Genomic DNA, 16,170 nt, shown 5'->3' on the forward strand with positions numbered 1-16,170 from the left:
CTGTTATTGAGGATCTCATAAGGAGTAAGAGAGAAACACTTGTTGAGATAAGACCTATTCTGCGTAAAACATGATGCAGCAATAGCATCAGCCTAGAAATATAAGGGAAGAGAAGCAAAACTTAGCATAGTTCGGGCCGCCTCACACAAGGATCGGTTTCGCCTTTCGACAGTACCATTCTGTTGAGGCATGTAAGGGGCTGAGAAGTTATGACTGGTTCCTTTTTCTGCCAAAAAGTCTTCGAATTCTTTGTTCTTGAATTCCAGTCCATTGTTGCTCCTAATGTTTCGAACGACTTTTCTCAGTTGCACTGCAACCTGCTTTATAAACATCTTTAACTTAGTAGTGGCCTCAGATTTGTGCTTCAGAAAGAATACCCATGTAAAACGTGAGAAGTCATCAACAACAACAAGAATGTACTTGCTACCGCCAATACTCTCGATTGATGATGGCCCACACAAGTCAATATGAAGCAACTCAAGTGGTTCAACAACTTTTGTGTTTATAATTGATGGGTGACTTTGACGACTTTGTTTCCCCATTTCACATGCAGCACACAAGTGTTCTCGATCAAATTTGAGCAATGGAAGACCTCGAACATGACCTCCAGTGACAAGCTTGTTGATGTCTTTGAAGTTGAGATGTGAGAGCCTTCGGTGCCACAACCAGCTTTCATCAGAATGAGCTTTGGACAAAAGACATATGGCTAGATTTCCTTTGATTGGTCTGAGATTCAGAGGAAACATTTCGCCTTTTCTATCTAATTTGAGAATGACCTTGTTGGATTTCTTCTCTATAATCTCTGAACCTTCGTCGTCGAATGAAACTTTGAGACCGGTACCTCCCACCAGTTGAGATACACTTATGAGATTATGCTGCAACCCTTCTACGTACGCCACTTTTCTTATTGTGAAGTCTCCATTGGTTATCATCCCATAACCCTTTATCGTTCCATAGGAGTTGTTACCGAACTTGACATTGCCACCATTTTGAAGCGATCAGAACTCTCTTAACTCTTCCTTCCTTCCTGTCATGTGACGTGAGTAGCCACTGTCAATGTACCATTCTTCGTCAAACTGCTCGTCACTAATAACCTGCAAAAATTAAGCAAATTTAGGAACCCAAAGTTTCTTGGGTTCACGTGAGCCTTTCACAGGAACAGGAATAGTAAGAGAAACATCAACAAGATATGTTCGTTTTACTAAGGTTGTTTCATCTTTTCTTTTAATAGTAAACACTTTGATTTTGTTAGAATTAGATACAGGTGTTTCGGATTTAGATTCTGGTGTTTGGGCACTAGTCTACTTTCGGTCTTCCTTGGCTGAGGAAATCTTCCTTTTTCCTTTCAAGTTTGTTGATGATCTTGAATTTTGAGTAGGAACTGAATTTGGCTTAGAAGAAGATTGAGAATGAGAAGAATTAGAGAAAAAGAAATTAGAATGAGAGTTTCTCCTGACTTGAGGTTCAAAATGACCCTTTCGTTTGTGGTCATTAGAGGGACTGAACCTGGACCAAGTTGGATTTTTGGTTGTTGTTTGCGGGTAGTCCGAAACTTGGTCTTTTATTATAAAAGCTTGATGGACTGAAAACAGGTCTTTGCCTGTTATTATTTGGCAGACCGAAATTAGCTCTTCGGTTGCTGTAGCTTTCGGGACCGAACCTATCCTTTCGGTTCTGTTCTTCATTTGACCCGAAAGTCTTTCTCTCTGACTTAGAATCTTTATCATGGTAAGAGTAGTGAGGATTTTGAGAGCGCCAAAACTGCTTTCGCTCTGAGAGATTTTTCTTGTATCTAAGATTTCTTTGTTGTTTTTGATTTTTCACCTGTTTCGGTTGTCTGTGGATATTAGCTTTTTGTTTCAGCTTCTTGGCTACAGGTTCGCTCTTCATAGATGAGGTTTCGCTTGTGGATGTGACTTCTTCTACAGGAATTTCTTTTGTGCCACTTGTACTTGGTACGTCAAAGTTGGTAGGCTTATTCAGCGGTTCTGGCACATATCTTCCTTTGGTCTTCCAGGATGTTCGCTCCGACAGACCAACTGTTTCGTCTGCATTGTCTATAGGAGCTGACCAGAAAAACTCATCACAGCCATCTGTATTATCTTCGTTCACCATGGCAGTGAGTTCAGTTGTTTGATGTTCGGTTACTCTTGTGACTTTATACACCTGATTGGGAGTAGTTCTAACCTTCTGAAACACAACTTCTTTTTCTTTAAGGACTGGGGACTTAGATTTAGACAAGCGAGCGAATTCTACAGAATTTTCAGAAATCAGGTTTTTGTGGTTTTCAGGTTCGCTCTTGACAAATTTAGAACAGTCAACTTCATCATCTACAGAAATTTCACTCATATCATCGTCCTCATTAAGTTCAGATGCGTTTTCAACATCAATTTTGTTTTCTGAACTTAAATTGGCACTCAATGAGTCGAATTTTTGTATGGTTTCGGTCTTGACGTTCAGCTTATCATTTTCATCCAGAAGATTTTTAAGCATGTCCTTATGGTCTTTGGACTTTATAAAAGATTCTATTTTGTCCAGACCATACATATAAGTAGGATTCACATCATCGGAAGATACAACACTTTCACAGTTGTATGCTTCAGCATCGATTTCATCCTCCTTAAACTCAAGGAAGGGTAGAATCATGCAATGTATCTTCTGCCCTATTTCACAATTCAGATGCAGTTGAGTAATGTTAGCATAAAGCATTTTAGCGGTTAAACAAAAAACATTCCTTTGTTTTAACAATTTCAAATTGTCTTTTTGAAAATAAATGTTTTCATCTCTAGTCTTAATTAGCTCCAACTCCTTCTGTTCGATCCACATCCTTCGCTCCTCACTCTTGGATGACACCCTGCTTATTTGGTCAGTCAGGTTAGAATTTGTTACCCGTGTTTGAGTTAAACAACTATCTAGATTTGAGATTCTTGAATTCAAGTTATTTAATTCCTTTTCATATGATTTTTGTGGAATTTTAAAAGAAATGAAAACGGATTGTACCTTCTTGATCGGTTCATCAAGTTCACTGATCTGCACACTTAGAGGTTTTGCTGTGAAGCATAAGTCCTCTCGCTCCTTGGCCTCTTCATTTCCACCATCAGTATTATATCCCCTCATCTGGGATACGTCAGTTACCATCAGACATCTTCCACTGGTTTCATCATCTTTTGCAACATAAGCCTTTCCATGCGAAGGCTTTCTCACCTCATCATCTTCTGAATCGGTCGACCACACCTGTACGCCACCGAACTCGTCATCCTCTGCCGAACCTTGCACAATAAGAGCATTCATAGAAGGATTAGTGCCAACCTTCTTCCTTTTTATTTCTTCCAGTCTTTTCATAAGACTTGCTTCTTCATCTTTTTCTTCGTCTTTCTTAGCCATCTTCTTCAGCACGCAATCCTTTGCGTAGTGATTCTTTCCCCACAGTAGAAGGAACTGACACCAGAGTCAGCTTCACCCTTAGCTTCCTTTTTCGGAACTATAGCTTCCTTGCCAATTACGATTTTTGTTGGAAAGAAACTTTTTCTTGATAAACCTTCTGGGATTTGATACCATTAAGGCATAGTCTTCGGCTGTCAGATCGTGATCTCCCAGATTAAGATCCTCTTCATCTTCTTCTACACTTTTACCCTTGGACAAGAGCGCCAGAGATCCCAGACTAGAAACCACGCTCTTCTCTTGCAGCACTATCTTTTCTTGGGATTTCAGAATTCCCACCAGTTTCGCCAGCGAATATGATTTGAACTGCTCGTGTGCTTTAACTGTAGACACAACATATCTCCATTCGGATCTTAAACCATTCAGAAAAGTGTTCAATAAGCTTCCTTTCAATATCATGTTTGATCATCTTGCTGAGAAGATGATTAAAGCGATCAAACGTCTGTGTAACAGACTCATCAGGATTTTGCTTGAACTCTCCAAACTCAGACAGAAGCAAGGTCTGAATTGAGTGCTCCAAATATTCATCTGTGGAATACAGCTCTCGCAGCCGATCCCAGATTTCTTTAGCTGTACAGTAGGAACTCACCAATCTAAACGTGTCAGATTGAAGAGCGAATCGAATTAGTCTCAATGCTTTGATGTTGCACTGAAACTTCTCCTTTTCGTCCTGAGCGACATCTTTCACATCTTTTAACAAATCATTATACTCCTTTTGAGTTTTAATAATTCTGGATGTTCTTAAATGAGCAAATGGTCCAGACACAATGGCTTCCCATATCAGATACCCATTATCTTCAGATCCACTGACGTAGTCTTCGAAATGATGCGCCCAAACTTCATAATCTAGAGTGTAAAGAATTGGAATCTTAGTTGTAGATCCTATACTGTTCGAGATGTTGATAGGATTGGATTGAGAATCGTCCATGCTTGATCGTTTAACCTATTGCAAGATCAGACTTGTAATACATAATATTAGGGCAAGACGAATAAATAATGAGATATGTCAATTATGGAGTGACGGCTCAATAAATATTAGTAAATGCGGAATAAACCCTAATCACTTCTTTCACAGAAGAGATGTGTATGAATTACACAGCCTCCTGCTCTGATACCAATTGATGAGTTTATGAAACTCTTTGATCAATTAGATCTTATAACAGGTAAATCACGAAAGCGAAAAACAGCAATATAAAACACAAGAATGAATCTGAATATGTCGAATGATTCGATTGAATCAATCCTCAGCAGAGCTCGATAAAGAACTTCCGCTGTAGAGGATATTAGGGTTACAAAAGATAAAGATCAAAATACTTGATAGAATAACTTCCAAAATCTTACGTACTAGGATGCATGCAAGCACCTATAAATACAATACCCTATAAAATAACTCACGGATGAACAGGCCCATACCGGAGACTAAATGGACTAACTAGCGAGCCCAAGACGCAACACCTTTTGGTCATAACACACTTTCAATTCTTATTTTCGTCCTCCTCCTCCTCCATACATACTTGTTTGTATCCAAATTTTATTTTGGTATTTTTGTGCTTCATTCTATATGGTTTAATCATCTCCATGGTATATATGGTGTCATGCTTCGTTTTTCAACAGACCGAGCTTACGTAGCATCGCGCGGACGGTCCAAACCCTAGTTTATATATGAATATGGATATATATATATATATATGAATAAGTATAAAGGATGTGACTGTTCATATATAAATATGGTGGCGATGGTTGGTGGCGTAGGTGGCAGTCGTTGGTGGTGGTGGTGGTGGCAGAGGTGGCGGTGGTGGTTAGTGGTGGCGGTGGTGGTTGGTGGCGAATGGGAGGTGGTGAATTAATATATACATACACTTACATTTATATTCATATATGGCTCAGAAGTAACATTCGAAGACTAATGGTGATCTTCATTTTGAAAATCTTGAGCGGATTAGGAGTTCTCGGGTTCTCGCAACTCTTTGAGTTTTCAGAATGACTTAACCCTATACCTGTCTCTCTCTCTCTCTCTCTCTCTCTCTCTCTCTCTCCTTTCCCGTTCAAGGATATTATGCGCATTAATCTCCCAAGCATTGTTTTTCACTCTCACCGTCTCCACTCTACATCACTTGAAACAACCCAAAAATACCACCCAAATATTTCGATTTTTATTATAACAAAAACCACGAGACTGAGTATCACATAATAAAACCATATGTTGCGTGTTTCAAAAACCATAATAAAGTACTGTGAGAAAAACTGTATCATGACTGTATCCAAACATATCAAGAAAACTAAATCAACTCCCAGGACAAAACTGAAGTTGTGGTGTGTGCGATGCCATCATCCCGAGCTCTTCCCTTTGCTTGCGGAAGTACCTGAAACAAAAACTGAAACTGTAAGCACGAAGCTTAGTGAGCTCCCCCAAACTACCACATACCACATAATAACATATAAGCACATACTGGGCCTTGCCCACTGCATCGGACCGAAGTCCGGGCTAACTGGGGCCTTGCCCCCTACATCGGGCCGAAGTCCGAAGCTGACTGGGACCTCTGTCCCCTACATCGGACCGAAGTCCGAAGCTGACTGGGACCTTCATGCCCTACATCGGACCGAAGTCCGAAGCTGACTGGGACCTCTGTCCCCTACATCGGGCCGAAGTCCGAAGCAGATTGGGACCTTCGTCCCCTACATCGGACCGAAGTCCGAAGCTGACTGGGACCTCTGTCCCATATATCGGACCGAAGTCCAAAGCTGACTGAACATAGCATAAACATATCAACTAGCATAAACACATAAAACCTGTCTGAGCCACGAAGGCGTCAAACATACTAGCTACTGCATTGGACCGAAGTCCAGAAACTACGGCTAACTGAACGGGCCGACATTGTGGCCTTAGACCCGTTCCTACTGAAGGGAAACTCACCTCGTGAACTGGCTGCTGTGTGAATGGCTCTGGAAGCTAACTGCTGCTGCTCCGGTATCTCCCCGGCTACAAGTCCATAACACACTCAATCAAATGCTAAACACTGCACTGGGGTAAAATGACTCTTTTACCCTTGGTCAAAGTCAACTCTCTCGGTCAAAGTCAACCCACAGTTGACCTGACTCACCGAGTCTCTAGTCTCACTTCTCAACCCTACTCGTGGCTACTCAACTAGTACTCTCTCGATCCAAGAACTCAGACAATCTTCATCCGACTCGCCGAGTCATATGAACAACTCGACGAGTTGTTCTTCGATCTAAGAAGATTGCCTTGGACTCGCCGAGTTGTATGAACAACTCGTCGAGTCCCTCCATTACTGAGTCTGCCCTCCAACTCACTGAGTCCACTCTACTACTCACAGGCTTCCACTCGGCATCACTCAAAAAGGGGAAAAACGGGACTCGCGACTTGACTCGCCGAGTCGTTCTTCCGACTCGCCGATTCACATCCATGTAGCTACTCTAAACTCGATTATGCTTGAATCCAACATCTGAAACTTATAGATCTGGGCTTCCTTAACTCGATTAGCACGTAAAGATTCTATCTTTACGTTCCCATAAGCGACCAAGAAGATAATAAGGCTCAAAAAGCATAATAAAGGCTAGATCTAGGGTTCTTATGCAAAGCATCTTCAAAAAGGCAATAGATCCGGGCTCTACAACTCCTAAATGAACAGATCTAGGGATATCTCGACCTATTAAGGCATCCATACAACTATAAGGCTTGGAAAATGCATCAAACTAGCCCTATAAGAGTTCTAATGGAGGTCTAAAGCATAAAACAGAAGGAATCCGAGAAATACCTCAATGAACTCTGCTTTTGCCCTTGGATCTTTGCTCTACACCTCTTCTCTTTGCTCCTTTCTTCTTCTTCTTCTTCAAGCCTTCAAAATCCACACACAAAAGCACTTAAAACAATAAGGGATGGATTAGGGTTTTCTCACAGCTCTCTGAGGGTGAAGGAGGCGAGTTTGGGGCACATAGCATTGCTTAAATAGTGAGCAACCCGGGGATTTAGGGTTTCTTCCAGGCAGGCAGACTCGCCGAGTCCCGTATATGGACTCGCCGAGTCGCCGACTAACATGTGAACAAAAACTCGACCCTACTCGACGAGTCAGGCCATAGACTCGCCGAGTCCCTCAATGAAACTTTTAAATAAATGCCACAGGAACAACATACCAGAGATGGGGCGTTACAATTCTCCCCCACTTGTCTCAGACTTCGTCTTCGAAGTCTGCTACGGCTGAATCTGCAAATAACTCTGGGTAGTGCTCTCTCATTTCTTCCTCAGCCTCCCACGTCCACTCAGACCCCTTCCGGTGCTGCCACTGCACCTTCACTAACTGAATTGCCTTGTTCCTCAAGGTCTTTGTCTTTCGGTCCAAAATCGCGACCGGCCTCTCAATATAATTCAGGCTGCTATCAACCTGAATATCCTCTAGGGGAACAACTGCTGACTCATACACCAAACACTTCCTCAACTGAGACACATGGAAAGTGTTGTGGATCTGGCAAAGCTCTACAGGAAGATCCAACCGATAAGCAACCCGACCCACTCGGGCCAAAACCCTGAAGGGACCAATGAACCTGGGGCCCAGCTTGCCCCTCTTCCGAAACCTGATGACACCCTTCCAGGGTGAGACCTTCAGGAGGACCATATCGCCCACCCGAAACTCCAAGTCTGAACGCCTCCTGTCGGCGTAGGTCTTCTGCCGACTCTGCGCAGTCTGCAGTCTACTACGGACCTGCTGAATCAACTCGGTCGTCTTGAGCACCACCTCTGTGCTCCCAACGACTCGCTGACCGACCTCGCCCCAACAAATCGGGGTCCTACACTTCCTCCCATAAAGCATCTCAAAGGAAGGTCGATCAATGCTCGCATGATAACTGTTGTTATACGAAAATTCCGCTAACGGAAGATACATATCCCAACTGCCACCGAAGTCTAGAACACACGCCCTGAGCATGTCCTCGAGAGTCTGAATCGTCCTCTCGCTCTGCCCGTCCGTCTGAGGGTGGAAAGCGGTGCTGAAATGAAGACGAGTACCCATCTCATCGTGAAACCGCTTCCAGAATCTGGATGTAAAACGGACATCTCGGTCTGACACCACCGATACCGGCACTCCATGACGTGCCACGATCTCACGCACATAGATATCGGCTAACTTTTCTACCGATATACTCTCCTGGATCGGAATAAAATGAGCACTCTTCGTCAACCGATCCACTACTACCCATATCGAATCTACTCCTCGTGCGGTCCTGGGAAGCTTGGTGACAAAATCCATGGTGATGTCCTCCCATTTCCACATGGGAATGTCTAACGGCTGCATCCTGCCGTGAGGCCTCTAGTGCTCCGCCTTGACCTTCCTGCAGGTCAGGCATCTCTCAAAATACCAAGCGACATCCCGCTTCATGCAGGGCCACCAATAATCGGGTCGAAGATCTCTATACATATTCGTCGCCCCTGGATGGATAGAAAATCGAGACTTATGAGCCTCATCCATCAACCCCTGCCGTACTCCTCCCCAGTACGGTACCCACACTCTCCCATGAAGTGTCAGCAATCCCCGACTGTCATAATCAAACGAAGCTACTCGGCCCACTATCCTCTCACACTTTTGCCTCTCCTCCCTGAGGCCCTCACCTTGAGCCTCCTTGATCCGCTCCAACAACGGAGTAATCACTGTCATCCTCAAACACAAATCTCTGATAGGGGCTGCCGACACTTTGCGGCTCAGGGCGTCGGCCACCACATTGGCCTTCCCTGGATGGTAAAGGATCTCACAATCATAATCCTTCAGCACATCCAACCACCTCCTCTGCCTCATGTTCAGACTCGGCTGATCCATAAGGTACCTCAAACTCTTGTGATCCGTGTAGATAGTACAACGAACCCCATAAAGATAATGCCTCCAAATCTTGAGGGCAAACACAACCGCCCCCCAGCTCTAAATCATGGGTAGGATAGTTAGCCTCGTGAGGCTTCAACTGTCTCGAGGCGTAAGCTATCACATGGCCTCGATGCATCAACACTGCTCCCATACCTGTGATTGAGGCATCACAGTAGACTACGAAGTCCTCTACTCCCTCTGGCAAGGTAAGGATCGGAGCCTCGCACAATCTCTGCTTGAGGGTCTCGAACGCTGCCTGCTGCTCAGGCCCCCAACGAAATACCACCGACTTCTTGGTCAGTCGGGTGAGCGACACTGCTATCTTGGAGAAATCCTGAATGAACCTCCGGTAATACCCTGCCAGCCCTAGGAAGCTCTGAATCTCAGATGGATACTTCGGGACCTCCCACTGCATCACGGCCTCTATCTTGGCCGGATCCACCAAAATACCCTTCTAGTTGACGAGGTGACCAAGGAACTGCACCTCGCGTAACCAGAACTCACACTTGGAGAACTTTGCGAAAAGTCTCTCCCTCCTCAAAACTTCCAGCACCTCCCTCAGGTGCTCCTCGTGCTACTCCTGCGTCTTGGAATATACCAAGATATCATCTATGAATACTATCACTGACCGATCCAGCATCGGCCTACACACGCGATTCATGAGATCCATGAACGCGGCTGGGGCATTGGTGAGCCCAAAAGGCATCACCACAAACTCATAATGACCATACCTGGTCCTGAAAGCAGTCTTCTGCACATCCTCATCCCTAACCCGCATCTGATGATACCCGGAGCGTAGATCGATCTTGGAGAACCAAGACGCTCCTTGAAGCTGGTCAAACAAATCATCTATCCTCGGAAGTGGGTAACGGTTCTTCACTGTTACCTTATTCAACTCCCGGTAATCTATACACATACGATGCGACCCATCCTTCTTCCTCACAAACAGGATCGGCGCTCCCCAAGGCGAACTGCTTGGCCGAATGAAACCCTTGTCTAGTAGCTCCTGCAGCTGTGTAGACAACTCCTGCATCTCAGGGGGAGCTAGGCGATACGGTGCCTTGGCTATCGGAGCCGCACCAGGAATTAGGTCGATCCTAAACTCAACCTGCCTCTCAGGAGGTATCCTCGGTAAATCCTCGGGAAATACATCCGGGAAGTCTCGCACTATCGGAACATCATCAACTGTTGCCTTTCCCTTCTCTCGGGCATCTAAGACATAAGCTACATAACCAACGCAACCTGCTGAAAATAGCGCCTCACCCTTGCGGCGGTACAAAAGGTCGCTCCGCGTTGTGGCCTCTCGCCCTGAATCACTAACTCTCCCCAACTCGGAGTGCGAACCCTCACTAGCTGAAGCTCACAATCAATCACCGCCCCATTGGGGCTCAGCCAATCCATGCCCACAATAACCTTATTCCCTCGCAGGGGAATAGGAACCAGGTCCATCGAAAACTGCTCGTCAAACAACTGAAGAGAACACCCTCTATGCACTCTGGCAACCCTCACGGTCCTGTCATCTGCTATCTCAATCTCTAATGGACAATCCAGCTCCCCTAGAGCTCTGCTAAATCTCTTGCTAAGCGCAAGCAATACGAATGATCGGGTAGCCCCCGAATCGAATAATACCATAGCAGAAATGCCGTTCACAGAGAACGACCCTATATAAAACATACAATCATAAGCAATAATCAACCAATAATAATAAAGAGATGAAGGAAAGATACATACTCGTCACCACATCAGGAGTCGCTCGCGCCTCCTCTGCTGTCATCTGAAACGCCCTACTCTTCGCCACTGGCGCCTCGGCTCGACCCTGCCGGCCATCTATAATCCTCAAAGTAGCAGGGGCAGGTGTAGCCACCTTCCCTACTGCAGCTAAACTCGGACACTGGGACTTTTTATGTCCCCTCTGATTGCACTGAAAGCAAATCAAATCTGATGCTGCTAAGGCAGTAGCAGGGGTCGTACAATCCCTACTCAAATGCCCAGTCCGACCGCACTTGAAGCAGCCGGAACTCCCTGCCTTGCACACCCCGTCGTGCATCTTCCCACACCTGCCACATCGACTGTGGCTCAGCTGAACCCTGGATCTGTGATTTGAAACCTTGGGCTTTTTGCCCGAACTGCCTGTACCCGAAACCGCCTCCGGTTTCCTCTTCTTCTCCATCTCGAGATCAATCTCCCTCTCCCGAGCCCTAGCAATCATGTCATCCAGCATTTTACAGCTGGAACGGCTCACAAACTGACGGATATCGCTCCACAACATCTCATCATAACGGGCCTTCTTCATTTCCTCATCGGCCGCATACTGAGGAACAAGAAGAGCCCTCTCCCTGAACTTGGCGGTGATCTCCGCCACGGTCTCTATAGTCTGAGTGAGGTCCTGAAACTCTCTGGCTAACTACTGCACCTCAATAACTGGTGCAAACTCTGCCCTGAACCTGGTAGAGAAATCAACCCAGGTCATGGCATCCAACGCTGCATCATCTCCAATGGTATGTCCGACCTCCTCCCACCAATCTCGTGCCCTGTCTTTCAGAAGACAGGACGCCAATCTGACCTTGTCCCCCTCGGGACACCTGCTAGTGCGGAACGCGTTGGCCACATCCGCCAACCATCTAGTACTCGCTATGGGGTCCCGCGCCCCGTGATAGTCTGGAGCTCCACATGCCCTGAACTCCCTGAATGTAAGTGTACGCGACCTCATCATGGCCGCCACCTCGGCACGGAAGGTGCCCAATCTCTCATCCATCAGCTCTAGGATACCCTCCTTGATCGAACCGAAGATCACAGGAGTCTGCTCTAAAATGATACGAGTAATCTCTGAAGAAAGAAACTCTCTGGTCTGCTCATCTATGCGCTCGTCCCCCGAGCCTGATCCTGATCCCTCCCCGGCACCTCCACTGCCGGCTGTTGTCCTCGGACGCAAAACCACCATTCTGAAACTCATTATAGCAACATCAGAAAACTGAAATATCTCAAGGGATCATTGATACTACTACTAGCTTCCTGGTCTTGTCTCGGCCTTCCTTGATTCGAGTACGGATCCTCTGCTTTCAGTAGTACGGGCCCATACTACCTTCCACATCTATCCGTACTTTCCTCAAGAACTGCCTTGACTCCACCAAGTCACTTCTACTACCACTGATCTCTGCTACTCTCATCCTAGGCTTGCCCTAGGGAAATCTTTAACTCCACTCAAACCAGTCCCCAGCTGCTGAAGGCCTCCTTGTAATGCTAATTAGCCACCACCTGAATACCATCACATGCAATGAGGCTCGGATAATCCTTCGAGTAAAAGACTCATCCCTACAACAGTTGGACTCAGACAAGAGCTGGGCAATAGGGCCAAATCCAGTACTCTGAGATTATTCAACCCTGATCACATATGATGTGACGTATGCACCTAATGGCTAACTCCCACCACTCAGAGTCCCACAAAGCACAAAGCAAGCAGCATTCGGATAAAGTAAACATACTCAGGCAAAACTATTCTCATAACAAGAAGCTACTTTAGCATACAATGCTAAGCTCGTGCTACCAGGCATAACCTAAACAGGCTATCCTACTGCTATCTACTCAATACTAGCATGCAATTCTCATAAAGCTGTAACACATATAGCAGGCACATAAGGCATCCCCCTAGATCCTTAGTCCTATACTAGCATGCTGTTCTACTGAAACTGGAACAATTAATCATAATAATAAAACTTGTATTGGTAATTTGGGAGTACTTACTTGAGCTCGGCTGATCGCATGCACCACACCCTTATCTTGTTTAAAAATTCTTTTCTTTCTAAGTGCTTTACAAAATCTCATTCGAAAACATTTTTCTTTTTGAAAATCTTTTTATCTTTCCCTTAGTTTGAGTTCAGATGCACCCGGAGGTGTATCCGAATCCCTCAAAACAGGGCTTTGATACCAAATTGAAACAACCCAAAAATACCACCCAAAAATTTCGATTTTTATTATAACAAAAACCACGAGACTGAGTATCACATAATAACACCATATGCTGCGTGTTTCAAAAACCATAATAAAGTACTGTGAGAAAAACTGTATCACGACTGTATCCAAACATATCAAGAAAACTAAATCAACTCCCAGGACAAAACTGAAGTTGTGGTGTGTGCGATGCCATCATCCCGAGCTCTTCCCTTTGCTTGCGGAAGTACCTGAAACCAAAACTGAAACTGTAAGCACGAAGCTTAGTGAGCTCCCCCAAACTACCACATACCACATAATAACATATAAGCACATACTGGGCCTTGCCCACTGCATCGGACCGAAGTCCGGGCTAACTGGGGCCTTGCCCCCTACATCGGGCCGAAGTCCGAAGCTGACTGGGACCTCTGTCCCCTACATCGGACCGAAGTCCGAAGCTGACTGGGACCTTCGTCCCCTACATCGGACCGAAGTCCGAAGCTGACTGGGACCTCTGTCCCCTACATCGGGCCGAAGTCCGAAGCAGACTGGGACCTTCGTCCCCTACATCGGACCGAAGTCCGAAGCTGACTGGGACCTCTGTCCCCTATATCGGACCGAAGTCCGAAGCTGACTGAACATAGCATAAACATATCAACTAGCATAAACACATAAAACCTGTCTAAGCCACGAAGGCGTCAAACATACTAGCTACTGCATTGGACCGAAGTCCAGAAACTACGGCTAACTGAACGGGCCGACATTGTGGCCTTAGACTCGTTCCTACTGAAGGGAAACTCACCTCGTGAACTGGCTGCTGTGTGAATGGCTCTGGAAGCTAACTGCTACTGCTCCGGTATCTCCCCGGCTACAAGTCCATAACACACTCAATCAAATGCTAAACACTGCACTGGGGTAAAATGACTCTTTTACCCTTGGTCAAAGTCAACTCTCTCGGTCAAAGTCAACCCACAGTTGACCTGACTCACCGAGTCTCTAGTCTCACTTCTCAACCCTACTCGTGGCTACTCGTCGAGTATGGCATCGACTCGATGAGTACCCTCTCGATCCAAGAACTCAGACAATCTTCATCCGACTCGCCGAGTCATATGAACAACTCGACGAGTTGTTCTTCCATCTAAGAAGATTGCCTTGGACTCGCCGAGTTGTATGAACAACTCGTCAAGTCCCTCCATTACTGAGTCTGCCCTCCAACTCACTGAGTCCACTCTACTACTCACAGGCTTCCACTCGACATCACTCAAAAAGGGGAAAAACAGGACTCGCGACTTGACTCGCCGAGTCGTTCTTCCGACTCGCCGAGTCACATCCATGCAGCTACTCTAAACTCGATTCTGCTTGAATCCAGCGTCTGAAACTTATAGATCTGGGCTTCCTTAACTCGATTAGCACGTCAAGATTCTATCTTTACGTGCCCATAAGCGACCAAGAAGATAATAAGGCTCAAAAAGCATAATAAAGGCTAGATCTAGGGTTCTTATGCAAAGCATTTTCAAAAAGGCAATAGATCCGGGCTCTACAACTCCTAAATGAACAGATCTAGGGATATCTCGACCTATTAAGGCATCCATACAACTATAAGGCTTGGAAAATGCATCAAACTAGCCCTAGAAGAGTTCTAATGGAGGTCTAAAGCATAAAACAGAAGGAATTCAAGAAATACCTCAATGAACTCTGCTTTTGCCCTTGGATCTTTGCTCTACACCTCTTCTCTTTGCTCCTTTCTTTTTCTTCTTCTTCAAGCCTTCAAAATCCACACACAAAAGCACTTAAAACAATAAGGGATGGATTAGGGTTTTCTCACAGCTCTCTGAGGGTGAAGGAGTGGAGTTTGGGGCACATAACATTGCTTAAATAGTGAGCAACCCGAGGATTTAGGGTTTCTTCCAGGCAGGCAGACTCGCCGAGTCCCGAATATGAACTCGCCAAGTCGCCGACTAACACGTGCACAAAAACTCGACCCTACTCGACGAGTCAGGCCATAGACTCGCCGAGTCAACATACCAGAGATGCGGCATTACATCACTAACCATGGGCAAACTCCCTTGATTTTCCGATCATTCACATACGGTTTCGAAACGTCATTGTGATCGATCAAACGTCGATGCGCTATTAGAGTTTTTGTTTTGTTGTCCTGGATTCCTCTTTAATTGACGTCCTCGTTGATTCTAGGGTTACTAATGTCGATTAAATCGATTTTATCCAACGTGCTTTCCACCTTGCATATGCATTGCTTAAAGCTGGCATGCAATCAATGCCTTCCGTCCATAATGCATCCATGACCTCTCCTTTCTCACCTCACAATCAATGTATTTCTATTTTTATTTTAATGTGTTGAGTTTATGTGTGATTGAAGTTGGTTAACAATTGTGGATTCATTGTAATTCACCTAGTATTTTTGCTCTCTTCCATAGTTTCCATCAGTTGTGTTTCATGATGTACGCTTGACATGTGATTTGTTCAAAACTATACAATAGTTTTTTGGTTTGTTTTCTTAGTGATTCCTACACCTTGAATTGTAATTCCTATTCCAGGTATCATTTAATTCTCTAAGTTTTTTTAGGGTTTTGTGCTAGAACTCGACGAGTTGGGGGCTCTAACTCGTCGAGTAGAGATCATTTAATAGGTGCGGGATTTAGACCCTACTCGACGAGTCGGAAGGCCCCGACTCGACGAGTAGGCGCTATAAAGGAAAACCTTAATTTTCAGGGGTTTGTACTCTATTTAAAGAACTTATGGCTCATTTGTAGCCTCTTCCAACGTTCTTACAGTCCATAGAGAAAACCTAGCCGTATTTTGGTGCTTTCTTAAGTGTGTGTGAGCCTTGTAGAGTGGAACTTGTGCTTTCTAGAAGGAAACTTAGAGGTTGAAGAGATTGAAGTGAGGAGAAGGCTTTGGATCCGACATCTACTTG

This window comes from Lactuca sativa, chromosome 5, assembly GCF_002870075.4.
Source record: "Lactuca sativa cultivar Salinas chromosome 5, Lsat_Salinas_v11, whole genome shotgun sequence".
In the NCBI taxonomy this organism is placed as follows: Eukaryota; Viridiplantae; Streptophyta; class Magnoliopsida; order Asterales; family Asteraceae; genus Lactuca; species Lactuca sativa.